The following is a 5,468-nucleotide window of genomic DNA, read 5'->3' on the forward strand; positions in this document are numbered from 1 at the left end:
TACCGCCCCTCACGGCGCCTGCGCGGCCCCGCCTCCTTGCCCCCACCCGAACCGCTGCGGCGCCTGCGCGTCCACACCCTTCCGCCGCGACATGTCGCGTCAGCGCGCGCGAGGGGGTAGCTCCGCCCCAGTCCCGCGCCCCACCCTAAGCTCATGGAGCCTCCATTGCGGCTGCGTGGCTGGCTGGAGGGCGTGCGGTTGCCACAGCGGCTGCGCAAAGTGGGCGCGCGCTAGCTCGTCCTTAGTTGTCGCTCCTCCCTCCAGTCTAGTTCCCTCGGGGCGTGTGTGCAGCCTACGATTTCTGGTGAGTTTTCCAGTCAGTTCCCTGGAAGTCGTTTTCTGGTGACCGGCGCTAAGCTTACTCCCACTGCTTTTAAGACAATGCCCGGTCCTTGACTCGCACCTTGTTCCGAGGTCTCCATGAAAGTCTTGCTGACGGGGTGGGGAGGCCGCCGCCACCGCTTTCTGTTCCCGTCGCTGGCCCTGTCGGATTCCGCGGGACACCCAGAGGCTCACCTGGCTCACTGCTCACGTGGATGTTCCAGCAGCCTCGTGAGTGCAGCCAGGGCCAGCCGCTGTGCCCGCAAGAGCTCCCCGACGGCCGACTCCCCCCACACCCGACCCCCCCAGCATCCAGGGACCCAACGTGAGGAGCGCCCACCAGTCGTAACGAGGGCTCCCGGCGGGGAAAGAAGTGCTCGCCCTTAAGATCCAGGAAAGGGACTGGCCTGGGAGGACGGTCGCGCTGCCCCAGTGAGCGCCCAAAGCAGCCCCCCCACCCCGACCTCCAAAAGCGTAGGCGGAGTGGTGGCTACCGAGCTCACTCGCTTACTCTGCCAGGCCCGGTTCTAGGCATTGGAGATACTTACGGAATCAAAATCGACACGGCCCCTGACCTCCCCTGGAAACTCATGAGAACGGATTTGGCTTCGTATAAATGAGCTAAAATAGGGTCGTGGAGGAGGCACAGTCGCCAAGGGAAGGGCTCTGGGGAGGCTGTGTTTCAGCCTGATGTTATAAATAGCGTAGCCTGTGAAGAGTGTAGTGGAGTCCGTCCCCGAGGCTGGAACAAGCTTGGAGTATTTGAGGGGCTGGTGGAGGGTAGGAGCGGCTAGAACATGTTACATGAGCGGGGAAATAGGCTGGGACTACACAGGTCCCTAGACCGTAGTAAAGAGTTTTAATTGTATCCTAAGAACCATGGGAAGCTGTTAAAAGGTTCGTTAAAGGCATAACACAAACGTTAAAAATGTTTTACAATCTATCTGGTAGATTTCGGGTGGTATGGCATCTGATACTGGAGTTAGGGCTGCCTCAAAAGTAATAGAAGTGAAATACTTACAAAAAGCTAGAGATTTCCTCCTAAAGCCGTATGTGGGGATCACTTCTGTCATGTGTGAAGCACTTTGCTAGTTACTGTGATGGCGAAGATTCAAGGAAACCTGCCCTGGGCAGGGAGGTTAGAAGTTGGGAGTAGCGTCCATCAATTGGCCCGGTTTCTATGCCAAGTAGTGTGCTCGGTAGTGGGGATACTTTATCTCCTTTCATCCTTAGGGCAACGTTAAGAGGTAGGTAGTTTAGCATGCTTTAGAAAGGAAAGAAAATGTACAGAGAGCCAGGTTAAGTCAATTGTGCAAAAATCACGCAGCCAGCTTGTTACAGAACTAGGTTTCAAATCCAGGTGTTTAAAAACTTTTAGTCTGGTCTTTCCACTGCACTGAAGAAGGTGAATAAGAGGTTGGGGCATGCAGACAATCTTTAAAACCACTGTTTTCAATCGTGGGGGAAAAGTTACGGTCAAAATCTAGAAGATACTTCGAGATGATAAGAAAGTACAAACTTGAATAGTATGCTCCTGTACATATATACGCATCTATGTATAGAGTTAAACCACAAAAAGAAGTACATATTAGAGTTAGAAACTATTCTTTAATGTCCAAGGAGATCATAGTAGTTGCCAAACTTATAAGTAGTCCTTTTATGTAGTAATTTCTCCTCAAATATTATGCAGGCTGAAAACACAGCTTTAAAATATTTGTAGATGAGAGGCACCTGGGTGGCTCCTTCAGTTAGGCATCCAACTTTTAGTTTCGGAGGCTCAGGTCATGATGTTGCAGTCCGTGGGTTCAAGCCCCATCTCGGGCTCACTGTTGGGCTCACTGCTGTCGATGTGGGGTCTGCTTGTGATTCTCTGCTCCTTCCCCATTGTGTGCTCCCTCCCTCTCTCTCTCTCTCTCAAAAATAAACATTTGAAAAAAATTGTGGATGAATTTGTGGTTGACATGCTTTATCCATCATTAAGAAAAATTATTAGGATGTTGTGTAACTTTTGAAGTCTTCCTACAAGTGTCTGCTTAGCACAATTGCTGCTCATAGTCAACACTCAAATGTTTATAAAATAATGAGACCATGTGCTGAATGGAGTATAATTTTGAACCAGTATATCGTATGGGTCTTGTTTCAGATTCATATTAAAATATTCTATTACAGACCACAAGGATGAGTTAAGAAAGTAACCAGTTTAGATGTATTTATTGAGGGAAAGAAATATACTAATTCATAATTAGCTTGGTTGACAAAATACATGAAATAAAGATACTGTGCTTTATATCTGCCTAAGAGAGAAAAGTGGCAGAATGAGGGAATATTGAAGAGGATTAGAGAGCAGCAAAGGTATGAACCATTACCCCAAAATGAAAAAGGAGGACATACAAAGAAAATAAATTACAAATAAAAGGAAACAATAGATTGTGTGGCATATTCTTATTTTAAAACAAAAGATGTTAGACCTTGTGCATTTTGCAAACGGACGTAACATAGGACATAACATAAGTAATTGGACAGAAAAAAAATCAACTTCTTATTTAAGCCTAATGTCTCTTGTTCTTTGTTCTTTCAGCCCTCTGCAAAGGTAACCTTTACACACAAGATAAAATTAGTTAAATTCAGTTTTACAAGCCTCATATAATCACCAGTCTCATATCTTGTATTGTTTTGGGGCAAAAAGCTCCTTATAGTAAGAATAGTGGTAGATTTTATTGAGGCAAATCAAAAGAATTCTGACTATGAGCCATGTTTGGAACACTTCTGCAGTAGTTGATAAAGTACAATTCTGGTCAAAGAAATTTGAATGGTCATTCAAATACAATTGAATCCCACCCTCCTTTTTTTTCTTCCTAAAGCAGATGTTCTTAACCAAAGGCTTTTTATTTTTTAGTGGGTGCTCAGGGAATTTGTGAACCACTGATATTATATAGATAATTTCATGTCCATTTTTTCTGGAGAAGAGGTCTGTAGTTTACATTTGCCTTGCCTACTCTGCATCGGGTCTATCCCATTTTGCCTTCTTCCCATTCAAGACTTAACCTGATTGAGACTATTTCTATGAAAACTAGAAGTATTTCCAGGAATGCTTTACATTTGTCAAACCTTAGGGCATCGGTCATAATATTTTACCACTGTTGGTGACGGGATTAGTTTTGCAGTAGAAAACCGTTGGCCTGAATCCAGGCCTTGCCACTTGCCGGCTATGTACCTTGAGTGTATTATTTGTTTGGAAACACTATAGAAGGACTATCTGCAACATAGATTTGTTGTGAGGAATAATTTGTTGCGAGTCCCTCCCATCCACCTTCCTTCATCCCTAGAGGTAGCTACTATCATTAACCACTGCTCATCCTAATGCATGAATAAGAATGCATGTATATATACCTATGTTCTTATACATATTCATATATGGCTATAACCCTTTCACTGCATACTCCTATATGGGTAGAACCCTTTCACCTTCAGTGTATACTACAAATTTCTGTATCATCATTGACATTTGGTATTGTCAGAATTTTTCATTTTTGCCACTTTATTGGTTTTAGAATGTTCTCTCACCTATTCATTTGACATTTCCCTGCAGGGTGAGGATCTCTATTTACTGTCCATGTTCATATTTGCTTGTTTTCCTATTGTTTTTTTCTTTTTGGTTTGTAGAGGATTATATATGTATACTATATGTGTATGTATACATTTTCTTTTTTATTTGTAGAGGATGTATATATATGTATAGTATATATACATATGTGTGTGTGTGTGTATATATATATATATATATATATATATAGTTATTTTGCATTTGAATTGAATCTGTGTTGATTAGGTGCACTTTATACATATTTTTTCTACCTGGGGTTTGTTGTACCACTTTGTTTATAGCAGGGTTTCTCAGCCTCTGCAGTATTGACATTTTGGGTCCGATTATACTTTGCTGTGGAGACTGTTCTGTGCCTTGTAGGATGTTTAGCAGAGTCCTGGCCTCTCTCCACTGGATGCCAGTGGCACCTCTCCAGTCATGACAGTCAAGTATTTCTCCAGACATTGCCCAGTATCCCGGGGCGGGGGGAGGGGAGGGAGGCAAAATTGCCCAAGTTGAAAACCACTGGTTTATAGTGACTCTGTTATGCAGTTATTTATCTTTAATAAAATTTGATCTCACCAACTTTTTTTTAATTTTTATTATATACTAGGCTCTGACCTAACCCTAACCCATTTACTCATCATAGCACAATATATAAAATAGGTATTGTTATTATCCCTATTTTATAAAGGAGAAACCTTGTTTATGTTCTAGTGTGCAGAAAATGTTAACCAACTGTCCTAAACTATAATTTACTTGCTCTCCCCCCACCTCAAAAGTAAATAAACATTAAGAAAAATTAATAAATAAAAGAAGAAGTGGTTTATATATACAATGGAATACTACATGGCAATGATAAAGAATGAAATCTGCCCATTTGTAGCAACGTGAATGGAACTCAAGAGTATTATGCTAAGTGATATAAGTCACGCAAAGAATGATACCTTATGTTTTCACTCATATGTGGAACAGGAGAAACTTAACAGAGGACTATAGGGGAGAAGAAGGGAAAAAATAGTTTAGAGGGAGGGAGGCAAATCATAAGAGACTCTTAAATACTGAGAACAAACTGAGGATTGATGGGTTGGAGGAGAAGGGGAAATGGGTGATGGGCATGGAGAAGGGCACTTGTTGGGATGAGCATTGGGTATTATATGGAAACCAACTTGATAATAAACTATGTTTTTTTTAAAAAGCAGAAATTTTAAATTATGAGGAAGTCTAGGTTATCAGGGTTTTTTTTTCTTTAATGCAATTTTTAAATGTTTATTTTGGGGCAGAGAGGGGCAGAGAGAGTGGGGACAGAGGTTCCAATGCAGACTCAGCGCTGACAGTAGAGTCTGACTCAGGGCTTGAACTCACAAACCATGAGATTGTGACCTGAGCCCAAGTTGGACACTTAATTTAACAACTGAGTCACCCATGTGCCCCAATCAAGCTTTTAATTTCATTATTCATGCTTTCTGTGTCCTGCCAAAGAAATCTTTGTTTGTCCTACCCCAAAGTCCCAAAGACTTCATGTTATAATGTTTTCTTCTAGAAGTTTTAAAGTCTTACCTTT

Source organism: Suricata suricatta, chromosome 14 (assembly GCF_006229205.1).
Source record: "Suricata suricatta isolate VVHF042 chromosome 14, meerkat_22Aug2017_6uvM2_HiC, whole genome shotgun sequence".
NCBI lineage: Eukaryota > Metazoa > Chordata > Mammalia > Carnivora > Herpestidae > Suricata > Suricata suricatta.